The sequence below is a fragment of the Triticum aestivum genome, chromosome 3A (assembly GCF_018294505.1).
Source record: "Triticum aestivum cultivar Chinese Spring chromosome 3A, IWGSC CS RefSeq v2.1, whole genome shotgun sequence".
In the NCBI taxonomy this organism is placed as follows: domain Eukaryota; kingdom Viridiplantae; phylum Streptophyta; class Magnoliopsida; order Poales; family Poaceae; genus Triticum; species Triticum aestivum.
The window spans coordinates 273,897,579-273,915,409 of record NC_057800.1 but is presented as its reverse complement, the minus strand read 5'-3'; the positions used below and the strand labels follow the sequence as shown (position 1 = coordinate 273,915,409).

The window sequence follows — 17,831 nt, the reverse complement described above, 5'->3', positions numbered from 1 at the left end:
CCAGAAATTATAATTATTGCGCCAGCATGACGTCAGCATGACGTCAGTGGTCAACTGTGGCTGGCTGAGGTCAAACCTGACGTGTGGGGCCCACACGTCAGTGACAGGGGGGGTTAAACAGGATTAAATTAATCCTAATTAGGGATTAGTGGCGCTGGGGCCCACTGTCAGTGTCAGGGGGGGTTGACTAACAGTAGTTAGCGCTAATCTAACCACCTGGCCGACAGGGCCCACGCGTCAGTGACCCTGGGGGGTCAAACCCCAGGTCGGACAAGTCAAACCCCACCGGCGACATGACGCCGGCGAGGTCCGAGACGGCGGCGAAAGTGCTTTTTGCCATTCCGGCAACCAAATGGACGGCGGAAGGCATCTACGTGTTGCTGAGGTTGAGCCGCGACTATTGGTGGTGGTGGTTGGGCTCGGGGTGGCCGGAGTTGACGGCGGCGAGCTCGGCTGCGGCGGCCGGAGTTCGGGTGCGGTCGGGATCGATGTTGCAGAGGGTTTGGGGAGGCGTTAGTGTGTGCTGCGTGATCCTAGTGAGGTGTAGAGCACGATAGTGTGCTCGGTTGGGTGCTACGGTGAACGTGGCCACGACGGCGACATCGCCGGCGGCGTGGAGCTCTCGGCCAAGGTGGGGCTAGGTCCTAGAGGTCGGGAGAGACCAGGGGAGAAGGGGGAAACGATCCGGGGGCTCACCGCGGAGCTGCAGGGATGGTTAGCGGGCTCGGGGACGCGCTGGAGACGACGAATTCGACGGCGACGATGGTCGGAGCCCGAAGAGGGGAACGGCGACGTAGGCAGCGATGCAGGGCTTCCGGAGACCCGTGGAGCGGTCGGGAGGAAGAGGGAGTCGAGGCGGAGCTCCTGAGCTAGTCGGGGGAGCGAGGGGTGGCCGGAGATGGCTGCTATGGCGAACGGCGGTGACGGTGGTGTTCGGCCGTGAGAGAGAGAGAGGGAGCAGCACGGGAGAGAGAGGGGGATAAGGCCAGGGGATCGGGGCGGCACAGAGAAGAAGCGCCGCGGCGTCGCGCTGGCGGGGGAGGCAGGCAGACGAGCTGGTGGCGTGGCGCTCCGGCCGTGCGCGCGCGCCGGCCACACGCCTGGCCGACTGGCGCCAGGAGGACGACGACGGTGGTGGGCTGGGCTGGCTTGCTGGGCCGGCCAGCTGGCTGGGCCGCACAGGGAGGAGCCCAGGTAAGCTCCTCCTGTTATTTCTTTTCTGTTTTCTAATTTCTGACATTTGTTTTGATTTAAATAATATATTAAATCATTTATTTAACTTATGCCAATTTTTGCAGGGGCTAGATATATTATTCCAGAGCTCCTTTATAATTGGCATAATATTTGGACATATATTAATATATATAATTAATATATTTCCAATGCAAATATTTATGCATCAATTCCAAAAGCCCAAAATAAATACCTATGAGCTCCTAAAAATATTGGTTTGATTTTTATCTCTGTCCAATATTTTCAGAGAGCCACATGAGCATTTTCTTGGACCCTTTTGGAGAAATTTTTATTTGGATCATTTTCAAAATGATTCTGAGGGTTTCACAGATCCCCAATTCAAATTAAATGGAAAATTAAACATGATGCACACACTCTAATGCATGACCAGCTAGGGTGTGACAATAAACCCACAATTCATCGGATCTTTACAAACACACCGCAAAAAGAATTACATTGAATAGATCTCCAAGAAGATCGAGGAGAACTTTGTATTGAGATCCAACGAGAGAGAAGAAGCCATCTAGCTAATAACTATGGACACGAAGGTCTGTGGTAAACTACTCACACATCATCGGAGAGGCTATGGTGTTGATGTAGAAGCCCTCCGTGATCGATTCCCCCTCCAGCGGAGCTCAGGAAAAGGCCCCAAGAATGGATCTCTTGGGTAAAGAAGGTTGCGGCGGTGGAAATAGGGTTTCGTGGTGCTCTTGGATGTTTTTAGGGTATATGGGTATGTATAGGAGGAATAAGTACGTCGGTGGAGCTGCGAGGGGCCCATGAGGGTGGGGGCGCGCCCTCCTGCCTCGTGGTCCCCCGTTTCTTTCTTGACATGGACTCTAGGTCTCGTGGACCACATTTGTTCCAAAAATAATTCTCTCGAAGGTTTCATTCCGTTTGGATTCTGTTTGATATTCCTGTTCTGTGAAACACTAAGATAGGCAAAAAAATAGCAATTTGCAGTGGGCCTTTGGTTAGTAGGTTAGTCCCAAAAATAATATAAAAAGGTATATTAAAGCCCATTAAACATCCAAAACAGATAATATAATAGCATGGAACAATAAAAAATTATAGATACATTGGAGACGTATCACACACCATTACCCTGTTGTGTTCCAGGTGGCATGAGTTGTGAAACTATTCCACATTGTTTGAAATGAAGGCCAAACTCATAACTCAAATATTTGCCTCCACGATCAGATCATAGAAAATTTATTCTCTTATTATGATGATTCTCCACTTCACTCTGAAATTCTTTGAACTTTCCAAATGTTTCAGACTTGTGTTTCATTAATTAGATATACCCATATCTGCTCAAATCATCCGTGAAGATCAAAAAATAATGATTCCCGTCGCGTGCCTCAACACTCATTGGACCGCATACATCAGTATGCATTATTTCCAATACGTCATTGGCTCGCTCCATTGTTCCGGAGAATGGGGGTTTAGTCACCTTGCCCATGAGGCATGGTTCGCAAGTATCAAATGATTCATAATCAAGTGATTCCAAAAGCCCACCTGTATGGAGTTTCTTCATGCGCTTTACATCAATATGACCTAAAAGGCAGTGCCACAAATATGTTGCACTATCATTATCAACTTTGCATCTTTTGGCATCAATATTATGAATATGTGTATCACTATGATCGAGATTCAATAAACCATTTACATTCGGTGTATGCCCATAGAAGGATTTATTCATGTAAACAGAACAACAATTATTCTCTGACTTAAATGAATAACCGTATCACAATAAACATGATCATATTCATGCTCAATGAAAACACCAAATAACATTTTTTAGGTCCAACACTAATCCTGAAGGTAGGGGGAGTGTGCGATGGTGATCTTATCAACCTTGGAATCATTTCAAACACACATCGTCACCTCGCCCTTAACTAGTCTATGTTCATTTTGCAACTCCTGTTTTGACTTACTAATCTTAGCAACTGAACCGGTATCAAATACCCAGGGGCTACTATGAACACTAGTAAAGTACACATCAATAACATGTATATTAAATATACCTATGTTCACTTTTCCATCCTTCTTATCCGCCAAGTATTTGGGGCAGTTCCGCTTCCAATGACCATTTCCTTTGCAGTAGAAGCACTCAGTTTCAGACTTGGGTCTAGCTTTGGGTTTCTTCATGGGAGCAGCAACTTGTTTGCCATTCTTCTTCAAGTTCCTTTTCTTTTCCTTTTTCCTTTTTTCTTGAAACTAGTGGTCTTGTTTAACCATCAACATTTTATGCTCCTTTTTGATTTCCAACCTTCACCGATTTCAGCATCACGAAGAGCTCGGGAATCATTTTTGTCATCCCTTTCATATTATAGTTCATCACGAAGTTCCAGTAGCTTGGTGATAGTGACTAGAGAATTTTGTCAATCAATATCTTATTTGGAAGATTAACTCCCACTTGATTCAAGTGATTGTAGTACCCAGACATTCTGAGTACATGCTCACTGCCGAGCTATTCTCCTCCATCTTGTAGGCAAAGTACTTGTCAGAGGTCTCATACCTCTCGACACGGGCATGAGTCTGAAATACCAATTTCAGCTTTTGGAACATCTCATATGCTCTCTGGCATTCAAAATGTTTTTTGAAGTCCCAGTTCTAAGCCGTAAAACATGGCGCACTAAACTATTAAGTAGTTATCATATCGAGCTTGCCAAACATTCATAACGTCTCCATCTGCTCCTACAATAGGTCTGTCACCTAGCGGTGCATCAAGGACATAATTCTTCTATGTAGCAATGAGGATAATCCTCAAATCATGGACCCAATCTGCATCATTGCTACTATCATCTTTCAACTTAGTTTTCTCTAGGAACATACAAAAAATATATAGGAGCTATATCGCGAGCTATTGATCTACAACATAGACATGCAAATACTATTAGGACTAAGTTAATAATAAATTAAGCTTAATTAATCAAATTACTTAAGAACTCCCACTTAAATAGACATCCCTTAAGTCATCTAAGTGATACGTGATCCAAATCAACTAACCCATGTCCGGTCATCACGTGAGATGGGATAGTCATCAATGGTGAACATCTCTATGTTGATCATATCTACTATATGCTTCACGTTCGACCTTTCGGTTTCCAGTGTTCCGAGGCCATGTCTGTACATGCTAGGCTCGTCAAGTTTAACCCAAGTATTATGCATGTGCAAAATTATCTTGAACCCGTTGTATGTGAACGTAGAGTCTATCACACCCGATCATCACGTGGTGTCTCAACACGATGAACTGTAGCAACGATGCATACTCAGGGAGAAAAGTTTTACCTTGAAATTTAGTGAAGTGGTCATCTTATAATGCTATTTCCGTACTAAGCAAAATAAGATGCATAAAAGATAAACATCACATGCAATCAAAATATGTGACATGATATGGCCATCATCATCTTGTGCTTTTGATCTCCATCTCCAAAGCATCGTCATGATCTCCGTCGTCACCGGCTCGACTCCTTGATCTCCATCATTGCGTCGTGGTCGTCTCGCCAACTATTGCTTCTACAACTATCGCTAATGCATAGTGATAAAGTAAGGCAATTACATGGCATTTGCATTTCATACAATCAAGAGACAACCATAAGGCTCCTGCTGGTTGCCGATTACTTACAAAACATGATCATCTCATACAACAACGTATATCACATCATGTATTGACCATATCACACCACAACATACCCTACAAAACAAGTTAGAAGTCCTCTACTTTGTTGTTGCAAGTTTTTACGTGGCTGCTACGGGCTTCTAGCAAGAACCGTTCTTACCTACGTATAAAACCACAACGGTGTTTCATCAAGTTTGCTGTTTTAACCTTCTTCAAGGACCGGCCGCAGTCAAATTTGATTCAACTAAAGTAGGAGAAATAGACACCCACCAGCCACCTTTATGCAAAACTAATTTCATGTCTGTCGGTGGAATGGGTCTCATGTGCGTGGACATGTAGGTTGGTCCGGGCCGCTTCATCCCACAATACCGCCGAATCAAAATAAGACGTTGGTGGTAAGCAGTAAGACTATCACCGCCCACTCCTCTTTGTGTTCTACTCGTGCATATCATCTACGCATATACCTGACTCTGGTACCACTATTGGGAACCGTTGCATGGAAAACAAAAAATTCTACGCACACGCAATGATCTATCCATGGAGATGCATAGTAATGAGGGGGAGTGTGTGTCTATGTACCCTTGTAGAACATAAGAGAAAGTGTTTATCAATGCGGTTGATGCAGTCGTACACCTTTATGATCTGTCCCGATCAAGTACCGAACGTACGACACCTCCGCATTCAGCGCATGTTCAGCTCGATGACATCCTAGCCTTCTTGATACAACAAGAGGGGCGAACTATTAGATGAGTTTCGGCAGCACGACGCACGTGGTGACGGTTGGTGATGAAGAGTAATCTCCGTAGGGCTTCGCCAAGCACTACAGAAACTAGACGGAGCATAAACTAGAGGGGACGGGGTTGCCGGCACACGGCTTGGTGAATCTTGATGTGTCTTGGGTGCTAGCCCTGCCCCTCTATTTGTATGTTGAGCCTTGGGGTCGAAACTTGGAGTAAAAGCCTCCTCAAAGTTAGTTTTGCTCGCAAGGAAGAGTCCTTCTTGGACTTCCAGGACCAGACGCCACAGTCCTTGGTGTCTGGCCCAGACGCCATGGGCCTCGGCGTCTGGCCCATGGCCAGACGCCAGGGTCTCCGTCATTTGGCCCCTTGGCCTCCGCAAAACTCCTTTTGCACCGACCTAAAGCCCCATGGGCTTTATGCCTTGGCTGAACCATATCATCCTATATATCAATCTGTAGCTCTGGACTATTCTGGAGCTCCCCGTCCTGTCCGTGATCTCATCCAGGACTCCGAACAACATTCGGTCACCAACATACATAACTCATATAGTACTATATCGTCAACGACCGTTAAGCGTGCGGACACTACGGGTTCGAGAACTATGTAGACATGACCGAGACACCTCTATGGTCAATAACCAATAGAGGAACCTAGATGCCTATAGTGGCTCCGACATATTTTACAAAGATCTTTATCGGTCTAACCTTATGACATCATACATAATTCCCTTTGTCTATTGGTATGTTACTTGCCTAAGATTTGATCGTCGGTATCTTCATACCTAGTTCAATCTCGTTACCAGCAAGTCTCTTTACTTGTTCCATAATACATCACCTCGTGACTAACTCCTTAGTCTTTTGCTTACAAGCTTATGATGTGTATTACCAAGATGGCCCAGAGATACCTCTCCGATACTCGGGGTGACAAATCCTAATCCCGATCTATGCCAACCCAACAAACACCTTCGAAGATACCCGTAGAGCATCTTTATGATCACCCAGTTATGTTATGACATTTGTTAGCACACAAGGCATTCCTCCCGTATCCGGGAGTTGCATAATCTCATAGTCGAAGGAATATGTATTTGACATGAAGAAAGCAATAGCAACAAAACTAAACGATCATTATGCTAAGCTAATGGATAGGTCTTGTCCATCAGATCATTCTCCTAATGATGTGATCCCGTTATCAAATGACAATTTATGTCGATGGTTAGGAAACCTTAAACGTCTCTGATCAATGAGCTAGTCAAGTAGAGGCTCACTAGGGACACGGTGTTTGTTTATGTATTCACACATGTATTTAGGTTTCCGATCAATACAATTCTAGCATGAATAATATACCTTTATCATGAATAAGGAAATATAAAATAACAACTTTATTATTGCCTCTAGGCCATATTTCCTTCAGTATTCACACATTATTTGGGACATGGCTAAATGGAGTAGAGACAAATATTGCGAGGCATATTCAGATAGGATTATGTGCTTTATTTTCAGCTATATGGAACTGTAGAAATGACATGGTTTTTAACAGACAAACTCATATAATTTTTTTGCAGGTTATCTACAGGGCCACTGCTTGGATCCATATGTAGCCGTTACTCACTCCTGTGGAAGCCATGGAGCCTTTGGTTACTGGGTCTTCCCGATGGGAGATGGTAGCTTGGGATATCTACAACCTGTTTGGATGGCGGTCCAGTAATGGGATAGGTTTTTATTCATCTTATTCTTTCACCGGTTGTGGCCTTTTATACCTTTTTCCGGCTCTATGTGAGCTTGTTCTGGATCACAGACACTTCGGTCACTTGGCTTAATAAAGGGGTTGCATGCATCACTCTGATGCAGAGACCGGGGGTAATCCTCCTTTTCTAAAAAAGTAGACATTTGAATCATAACAGATGTTCCAACAATATCCTATTCTTATTTATACTTAGTAATGTTGGAACTTGTACTTGTATCCAATTAATGGACACGAAAATGATAGTGGAAATGGAACTATCATATCCATACCAATTTGCTTCCTCATTAGTTAGTATAGTTTTGGCTGGTATTTTCAAGCCAATAGTATCCAAGCTCCTCTGCTCTCCCCGGCCACCCATTCTCTCTCCAAAACACACCCAAAACCACCAATCTGGAGTCAAATCTCTACTACAACTCGCTTCCAGACACGGCGGGCACGACAAGGATGCCGGAGTCATGGAACTACTTACGGGCAGCCTATTGGCGCTTCTTTTTTTAATTGGCCTATTGGCGATGATGTTGCTACTTCACATGACACGACCATCAAGGTCTGCAGCACCAGCGAACCAGATGGTGAGATTGATGCCGAGCGACACGCAACACCCAGACCCAAACCAACCGGGACCCAATGATACATGGCCGCCATCACCGTCTCGCCACGACCATGCAGTGGTCGACACGGTCTCGGGCTTGGTGTGGCAGTGCTACTGTCCTGCTATGGTGATACAGAGAATGAAGATCGCCATAGCCGTGGCCCTCCCGCTGTTGAGGATGGCATGGGAGCATGGCCGTGTGCATAGTGGCAACCTTTTTCCAAGCACAGGAGGCCCATCCCAGCACAGTGGCAACCCGCTATTTGTTACTCATATGCCTCAAAACTGGTGGTTATTTGTGATTTTCCCAATTGTGTAATTACCCTAGCCCCAAATGTGGAGGTTTTGCGTAAGTACCTCTATCAATGCCTAGGTTTTCCTACTCAGGCACAATTTTGGTTGGAATGTCACATTCCTTAGTTAGAAAATGCTCAAGTTCAGATGCTAGCTATGGAAATAACAAAGCTAGGAGCTTTAAGGCCCTGTTGCCAATTATTTAATTTAAAGCAGCGGCAGATTACATTCAGATGCCATCTATGCAAATAACAAAGCTCAGGGCTCTAATGCCCTGTTGCCAATTATTTAATTTAAAGCAACGGCAGATTACATTATGTCAATGAAAAGACCAGAACAATACTAGTGCAACCACTCTACTGTTGACTAATCTTAACATAGGAAGTTAAAATGACACAGAACACAACTGCATGTACATAATATTTTTGAAGTCATCTCTGAGCATTCCATGTCCTATTAGACACAAATTAAACTTTGAGTAGGATTCAACTTGAGATAAGAAGCATCCTAATGTAATCGTCCTAATCATGTCTTGCCACTTGATGGTATTACAAACAAGCAGAATGCATCTAACAAACAGTTTTTACAACTCGCAAATACCTCATTTGTCGAGCGACCATAGTCAACAGGATCCCTCCTTGTAATTGCCTCTAGAATAAAAACTGCAAAGTTGTAAATGTCACTTTTATCATTCATAGTCCAATGTTTGCATATTCTGGTGCCACATAACTGCAATGAGTAAATGCAACACATTATTAACCACCACTAACATAGTGTAACTGTACTGTAGCTCATTAGTTGCCCAACATACCCAAAGGTTTCCATAACCCGAGTAGTTACATGACTCTTGCCGGCACCAAGAAGCTTGCTAAACCAAACTCTGATATTTTTGTGCCAAAATCATCATGAAGCAAAATAGTGCTAGATTTGATACCATGGTGCGACTTTCAATTCAATTGCCTCATGCAAGTAAGCAAGCCTGCAATTAATTGAATGAAAGTATTGAATTGAAGTGTTACATAGGATAGACATGGTATTAGGAATTCGTTCAGCTTAAGCCTCACTTCCATCGTGAATGACAATATGTTATAGAGCAATTATTATTTAATGTGGAATTAGTTCCAGGTAGAAATATGATGCAATTTTGGGACCTTTATGATTGCATTATCCAATTGGCAAGATAAAGAATAGATGACACGGCATTAGTAGAAATAAAGGGCATTCTAGGGAGAACTCACGCTTTAGCTGTCCCTAGAAGAATCTTGATGTGGGCCTCCCATGTAAGGGAGCCCCGATGACTCATAGCTCCATGAAGCCATTGCTCTAGGTTCCCATTACTCTATATTCATAGACAAGTATCTTGAAAAGGTCACTTGAAGTAAGGAATGATGCAACAAAATTCCATACGATCATGTGCTTGGTAATACATGTATCAAGGATATGTAACCAACTTTTTCTTTTATGAATGTGATATGTAATCAATGATAACATAGGTATAACATGAATATGACAGTGAAAGATGGTACAAGTTCCTCTGAGTACCCTCCACGTAGTAACTAAGAATACGGACTAAGTTCTTGTGGCGAACATGACCAATAGCTTCAACTTCTACTCTGAATTCCTTCTCAGCTTGCCCTATGCAAGATGAAAAACATCATTTGGTTCAATATAAAGCAGGATGTTCTATTATGAAGGAACATATATGGGCAATGTAAAATTGTGATAAGGAAAGTCTTACAGGTTATTGAGAAGCTTTTTGACAGCAACAACAGTTCCATTGACGATCTCGCCGTGATAAACTACACCATATCCACCCTCACCAATAATGTTATCTTGCAAAAACAGTTAGTGGCAAGTTCCAAATCCCTCAAAGTAAACCAATGACCCCATCCAAGGTAGGAGAACTCTGGCAAGCCAACCAAAGGTGAAGGGGAGGTTATCTCATGAGTTGAAGCTTGTCGAAAAGTTCCTGACCCTCCTTCTTCAACTGATTGAAAGCCTACATCCTTGTCCATGTAACAGAATGACCCTGAGTGGCTCTTGTCCCATTGTCTCGATTTTCTTACACCCAAATGGAACATGACCTTGTCCTATTCCCGGTCACTAGGCTTGTCTTGGATCATTAGCAAGACCCCATCATGCGCCCCAAAGTCACTTGTTGGGACTTGCTCCACCCTCACTTCCTTGATTTCCTTGGAAATGGCAGGGATTTGGGTGACTTGGATATTTGCAGATGATACGTCCATTTTTGCATCATGTTTTCCTACTGTTATTTATGATGTTTTATGCATAATAATGCTTTTTGGAGTAATTCTAATGCCTTTCCTCTCATAATATGCAAGGTTCACACAAAGAGGGAGAATACCGGCAGCTGGAATTCTAGACCTGAAAAAGCTACGTCAGGCCACCTATTCTACACATCTCCAAATGAGCTGAAACTTCACGGAGATCTTTTATGGAATATATAAGAGTTATTGGAGCAAATAACTACCAGATGGGGCCCACCAGGTGGGCACACCCACCTGGGCGCACCAGGGAGCCCAGGTATGCCCTGGTGGGTTGTGCCCTCCTTGGCCTGATACGTCTCCGTCGTATCTATAATTTTTGGTTGTTCCATGCCAATATTCTACAACTTTCATATACTTTTGGCAACGTTTTATACTATTTTTGGTACTAACATATTGAGCCAGTGCCGAGTGCCAGTTCCTATTTGTTGCATGTTTTTTGTTTCACAGAATATACATATCAAACGGAGTCCAAACAGGATAAAAACTGACAGAGATTTTTTTTGGAATATATGTGATTTTTGGGAAGAAAAATCCACGCGAGACGATGCTCGAGGGGGCCACGAGGCAGGGGGTGCGCCCCTGACCCTCATGGCCACCCCGTAAGGCGGTTGATGCCCTTCCTTCGCCGCAAGAAAGCTAATATCTGGATAGAGATCGTGTTAAAATTTTAGCCCAATCGGAGTTATGGATCTCTGGGTATATAAGAAATGGTGAAAGGGTAGAATTCGAGAACACAGAAACAGAGAGAGACATAGAGACAGATCCAATCTCGGAGGGGCTCTCTCCCCTCCCATGCCATGGAGGCCAAGGACCAGAGGGGAAACCATTCTCCCATCTAGGGAGGAGGTCAAGGAAGAAGAAGACGAAGGGGCCCCCCTCTCCCCTTCTCTTCCGGTGGCGCCAGAACGCTGCCGTGGCCATCATCATCACCGCAATCTTCACCACCATCATCACCAAATCTTCCCCCCTCTATGCAGCGGTGTAACCTCTCTCTTACCCTATGTAATCTCTACTTAAACATGGTGCTCAACGCTATATATTTTTTTCCAATGATGTATGGCTATCCTATGATGTTTGAGTAGATCCATTTTGTCCTACGGGCTATTTGATGATCAAGATTGGTTTGAGTTGCATGTTTTATTATTGGTGATGTCCTATGGTGCTCTCCATGTCGCGCAAGTGTGAGGGATCCCCGCTGTAGGGTGTTGCAATACGTTCATGATTTGCTTATAGTGGGTTGCGTGAGTGACTGAAACACAAACCAGAGTAAGGGGGTTGTTGCGTATGGGATAAAGAGGACTTGATGCTTTAATGCTATGGTTGGGTTTTACCTTAATGATCTTTAGTAGTTGCGGATGCTTGCTAGAGTTCCAATCATAAGTGCATATGATCCAAGTAGAGAAAGTCTGTTAGCTTATGCCTCTCCCTCATATAAAATTGCAATAATGATTACCGGTCTAGTTATCGATTTCCTAGGGACAAATAACTTTCTCGTAACAAAAAGCTCTTTACTAAAACTAACTTAGTTGTGTCTTTATCTAAACATCCCCTACTTTTTATTTACGTAATCTTTATTATCTTGCAAACCTATCCAAAAACACCTACAAAGTACTTCTAGTTTCATACTTGCTCTAGGTAAAGCGAACGTCAAGCGTGCGTAGAGTTGTATCAGTGGTCGATGGAACTTGAGGGAATATTTGTTCTGCCTTTAGCTCCTTGTTGGGTTCGACACTCTTACTTATCGAAAGAGGCTACAATTGATCCCCTATACTTGTGGGTTATCACGGCCCACCTCCGGTGGACCTCTTCTGGTCTATAAGTCATTTTGACCTAGAAAAATAAGGGGATGGCTTTTGGGATGAAGTGCCGCCGTCTCGAGGCGGAACTTGGGCAGGAGCACTATTGCCCTCTGGCGGAGCGATTCCACCGGGGGAACTCCCTCGCGGAGAGGGAAATCATCATGATCATCATCACCAACAACTCTCCCATCTTGGGGAGGGCAATCTCCATCAACATCTTCTACAGCACCATCTCCTATCAAACCCTAGTTCATCTCTTGTGTTCAATCTTTATACCAGAACTTTAGATTGGTGCTTGTTGGTGACTAGTAGTGTTGATTACATCTTGTAGTTGATTACTATATAGTTTATTTGGTGGAATATTATATTTTCAGATCCATTATGCTATTCAATAACCCTATGATCTTGAGCATGATTATCATTTGTGAGTATTTACTTTTGTTCTTGAGGTCACAGGAGAAATCTTGTTGCAAGTAATCATGTGAACTTAATATGTGTTCGATATTTTGATGGTATGTATGTTGTGATCCCCTTAGTGGTGTCCCTAGTTTATGCGCTACTTCGTAAGGGACTCATTTGGATCCAAAACTTTAATGCTATGGTTAGATTTTATCTTAATACTTTTCTCGTAGTTGTGGATGCTTGCAAGGGGGTTAATCATAAGTAGGAGGTTTGTAAAAGTAAGAACAACACCTAAGCACCGGTCCACCCACATATCAAATTATCAAAGTAGCAAACACGAATCAAACCAATATGATGAAAGTGACTAGATGAAATTCCCGTGTACCCTCAAGAATGCTTTACCTATCATCAGAGACCGTTTTGATTGTCCTTTGCCACAAAAGGATTGGGCTACCTTGCTACATATTATTTTCCGTTACCGTTACTTGCTCGTTACAAATTATCTTGCTATTAAACTACTCGTTACTTATAATTTCAGTGCTTGCAGAGAATACCTTGCTAAAAACCGCTTGTCATTTCCTTCTACTCCTCGTTGGGTTCGACACTCCTACTTATCGAGAAGGACTATGATTGATCCCCAATAATTTTGGGTCGTCAAAGCTCTTTTCTGGAGCCATTCCCGGGGAGTGAAGCGCTCTTGGTAAGTGGAAATTGATAAGGAAAAATTATTACTACGTGCTGAAATTTATTTTCACTTGTTACTATGGAGAACAATCCTTTGAGGGGTTTGTTCAGGGTATCTTCACCTCAACCAGAACCACAATTAGTTACCCCTCAACCTATTGCACCTACTAAAAATATTGGTTATGAAATTCCTGCAGGTATGATAGAACAACTACTAGCTAATCCTTATGCAGGAGATGGAACTAAACATCCTGATATGCACTTGATATATGTGTGGATTATTTAAGCTTGCACGTTTACCCGGAGATGAAGCTAAGAAGAAAGTTTTCCCTTTATCTTTGAATGGAAAAGCATTGACATGGTATAGGCTATGCCATGATATTGGATCTTGGAATTGGAATCGATTGAAATTGGAATTTCACCAAAAAGATTATCTTATGCATCTAGATCATCGCGATCGAAATTATATATATAATTTTTGGCCTCTTGAAGGAGAAAGTATCGCTCTATCTTGGGGGAGGCTTAAGTCAATGTTACATTCATGCCCCAATCACGAGCTCTCAAGAGAGATTATCAGTCAAAATTTTAATGCTCGACTTTCTCGTGATGATCAATCCATGCTTGATACTTCTAGTATGAGTTCCTTTATGAAGAAGACTATTGGATTCATGTGGGATCTTTGGGAAAGAATTAAACGCAACTATGAAGATTGGGAACTCGATGAAGGTAAAGAGTCTGGTATTAAGCTTAAGTTTGATTGTCTTAAATCTTTTATGAATACCGATGCTTTTCAAAAGTTTAGCACCAAATATGGACTTAACTCTGAGATAGTAGCCTCCTTTTGTGAATCATTTGCTACTCATGTTGATCTCCCTAAAGAGAAGTGGTTTAAATATCATCCACCTATTAAAGAAGAAACTAAAGAACTGGTAATAGCTAAATATGAAAATATTATTTATAATGTTGATCCAGTTGTTCCTACTGCTTATATTGAATAACCACCTTTCCTTGTTAGGATAAAGGAACATGGTAAGGTTTCAACCATGGTCAATAAAAGTTATATTAGAGCGCCTAAACCCGCTGGACAAATCAAACTAGAACCTAGCTTTGCTATGGTTAAATATCTCTTAGTAGAAGATATAGATGGGCATGTTACTTACTTCTGTAATGAAGCTGCTAGAATTGCTAAACCCGATGAGAAAGATAAACATAGACCCCTTGTCCGCATGCCTGTTGTCTCAGTCAAAATAGGAGATCACTTTTATCATGGTTTATGTGACTTAGGTGCTAGCGTAAGTGCTATTCCTTTTACCTTATACCAAGAAATTATGAATGATATAGCACCCGCTGAAATAGAAGACATAGATGTTACTATTAAACTTGCTAATAGAGACACCATGACACCACTTGGGATTGTTACAGATGTCGAAGTCTTGTGTAGAAAAATAAAATATCCTACTAATTTTCTAGTTCTTGGTTCCCTACAACATGACTTTTGTCCCATTATCTTTGGTAGACCTTTCTTGAACACGTTAATGTTAAAATAGATTGTGAGAAACAAAGCATTAGTGTTAGTTTTGGTGATGAGTTTCATGAGTTTAATTTTTCTAAATTCAATAGAAAACATCATAAGAAAGAATTGCCTAATAAGGATGAAATAATTGGTCTTACTTCTATTGTCGTGCCTCCTACTTATCCACTAGAACAATATTTGCTAGACCATGAAAATGATATGCATATGCATGAAAGATGAGATAGATAAAATTTTCTTTGAACAACAACCTCTGCTTAAACACAATTTGCACATTGAAACTCTAGGAGGTCCTCCTCCACCTAAAGGTGATCCTATGTTTGAATTAAAACAATTTCCAAACACTTTGAAATATGCTTATCTTGATGAGAAAAAGATATATACTGTTATTATTAGTTCTAACCTTTCAGAACATGAGGAAGAAAGATTATTGAAAATTCTAAAGAAGCACCGTGCTACTATTGGATATACTCTTGACGATCTTAAGGGAATTAGTCCCGCTCTTTGTCAGCACAAGATTAATATGGAACCTGATGCTAAACCCGTCGTTGATCACCAATGATGTTTAAATCCTAAAATGAAAGAAGTGGTAAGAACTGAAATATGGAAGCTTCTGGGAGCAGGTATAATCTATCCTATAGCTAATAGTAGATGGGTAAGCCCCGTTCATTGTATCCCGAAGAAGGTAGGTATTATTGTTGTTTCTAATGATAAAAATGAACTTATTCCACAAAGAATTGTCACTGCTTATAGAATGGCAATTGATTTTAGAAAATTAAATAAAGCTACTAGAAAAGATCATTGCCCTCTGCCTTTCATTGATCAAATGTTAGAAAGACTATCTAAGCATGCACACTTTTCTTTCCTTGATGGATATTCTGGGTTTTTATCAAATACCTGTCTCACAACCTGATCAAGAGAAAACCATCTTTACTTGTCCTTTTGGAACTTATGCTTACAGATGAATGCCATTTGGTATATGCGATGCACTTGCTACCTTTCAAAGATGTATGACTGCCATATTCTCTGATTTTTGTGAAAAGATTGTTAAGGTTTTCATGGATGATATTTCTGTTTATGGAATTTCTTTTTATGATTGCTTACTCAACCTTGATCGAGTTTTGCAGAGATGCGAGCAAACTAATCTTGTCTTGAATTGGAAGAAGTGCCACTTTATGGTTAATGAAGGTATTGTCTTGGGAAATAAAATTTTGGAACGAGGTATTGAGGTGGATAAAGGTAAAGTTGCTGCAATTGAGAAAATGCCATGAGCTAAATATATCAAAGGTATTCGTAGTTTCCTTGGTCATGCTGGTTTCTATAGGAGAATTATTAAAGACTTCTCTAAAATTTCTAGGCCTCTTACAAATCTTTTACAAAAGGAGGTTCCATTTGTTTTTGACGATGACTGGGTAGAAGCATTTGAAACACTTAAGAAAGCCTTAATTTCTGCACCTATTGTTCAACCACCTAATTGGAAATTGCATTTTGAAATTACGTGTGATGCTAGTGATTATGCTGTTGGTGTTGTTCTAGGACAAAGAGTTGATAAGAAATTAAATGTTATTCATTATGATAGTAAAACTCTAGACAGTGCCCAAAGAAATTATGCTACTACTGAAAAAGAATTTTTAGCAATGGTGTTTGCTTGTGACAAATTTAGATCTTACAGAGTTGACTCTATAGTGATTGTTCACAGTGATCATGCTGCTATCACTACTGGAATCAGCAAATTTGTCGTCTGCCGACTCTTTGCCGTCAGCTAGCGGACGACAAAGGAAGCCTTTGCCATTAGCCACCAGAAAGCGGATGGGAAAGAGGCAGCGGATGGAAAGGCTGGCTTTGCCATGAGCCATATCTTTGCCATCCGCTAGTAGACAGCAAAGTAGTTTTGCGGTCTGCTAGCGGACGGCAAAGAGGGGGTTTGGTCCACTATCTGCCAACCCCTAACGGGGCCCCTCTTGGCCATCTGCTAGCTGACGGCAAAGCTTTCTTTGAAGTGCGCTAGCAAACAGCAAATGTGGGGCGGACGACAAAGCTTCCAAATTAACTTAACGGCCGCGCCCCCGCCATGACCCTCTCTCTTTGTCTCCTCTCCTCTTTCTTCCTCCCTCTCGTGCCACCCCGTGCTGTCGTTGCCCCCTCCCTGCCTCCCCACCCCCTCCCGAGCCTCCCCGCCACCGCCTCCCCGCCACAGCCGCGGGTCGACCGCCCCCTAAGGAGCGCCGCCCATCGCCGCCCCCTCCACGACCCGTCACCGCCCCCACGGTGAGCCCTTACCAACCCCTATTTTCTTTTCTGTTTTTCTTTTTGTTTAGTTTAGGTTTTTTAGTTTAAGTTTTTTCATTTTAGTTAGTTTAGGTTATTTAGTTTGTTTAGTTTAGGTTATTTACTTTAGGTTTAGGTTTAATTAGTTTAGGTTATATAGTTAGCTAGATTAGACTAGATTAGTGTTATGTTTTAGTTAAATAGTCATAATTAAAGGAAGTAAAAAAGATGAAAAAAGAAGAAGAAAAGTAGAATAAGTAGAAGGGGGAAGAAGAAGAAGAGGAGGAGGAGGGGGAGGAGGAGGAGAAGAAAAAGAGGAGAAGATGACAATAAAAGTGGAAAAAGTAAAAGAAGGGAGAAGAAAAATAAGAAAAAGAGAAGAGGAGGAGGAGTTCTGTTTTTCTTTTCTGTTTTAGATAATAGATATATTAGATACATAGTTAGCTATATTAGATTATATTATATTAGATTAGTGTTAGGTTTTAGTTAAATAGTCATAATTAAAGGAAGTGAAAAAGATGAAGAAAAGGAGAATAAGTAGAAGGGGGAAGAAGAAGAAGAAGGAAAAGAGGAAGAAGAAGAAGAAGAGGAGGAGGAGGAGGAGGACGAGAAGGAGAAGAAGAAGAAGAAGA

The 17,831-nt window shown here is 42.0% G+C and overlaps 1 pseudogene; it reads right to left on the bottom strand.

The window, feature by feature from the left end:
- Positions 1-8,583: 8,583 nt before the first annotated feature.
- Positions 8,584-10,473, bottom strand: LOC123056902 (probable receptor-like protein kinase At5g18500; annotated as a pseudogene).
- Between the last annotated feature and the right edge of the window lie 7,358 nt (positions 10,474-17,831).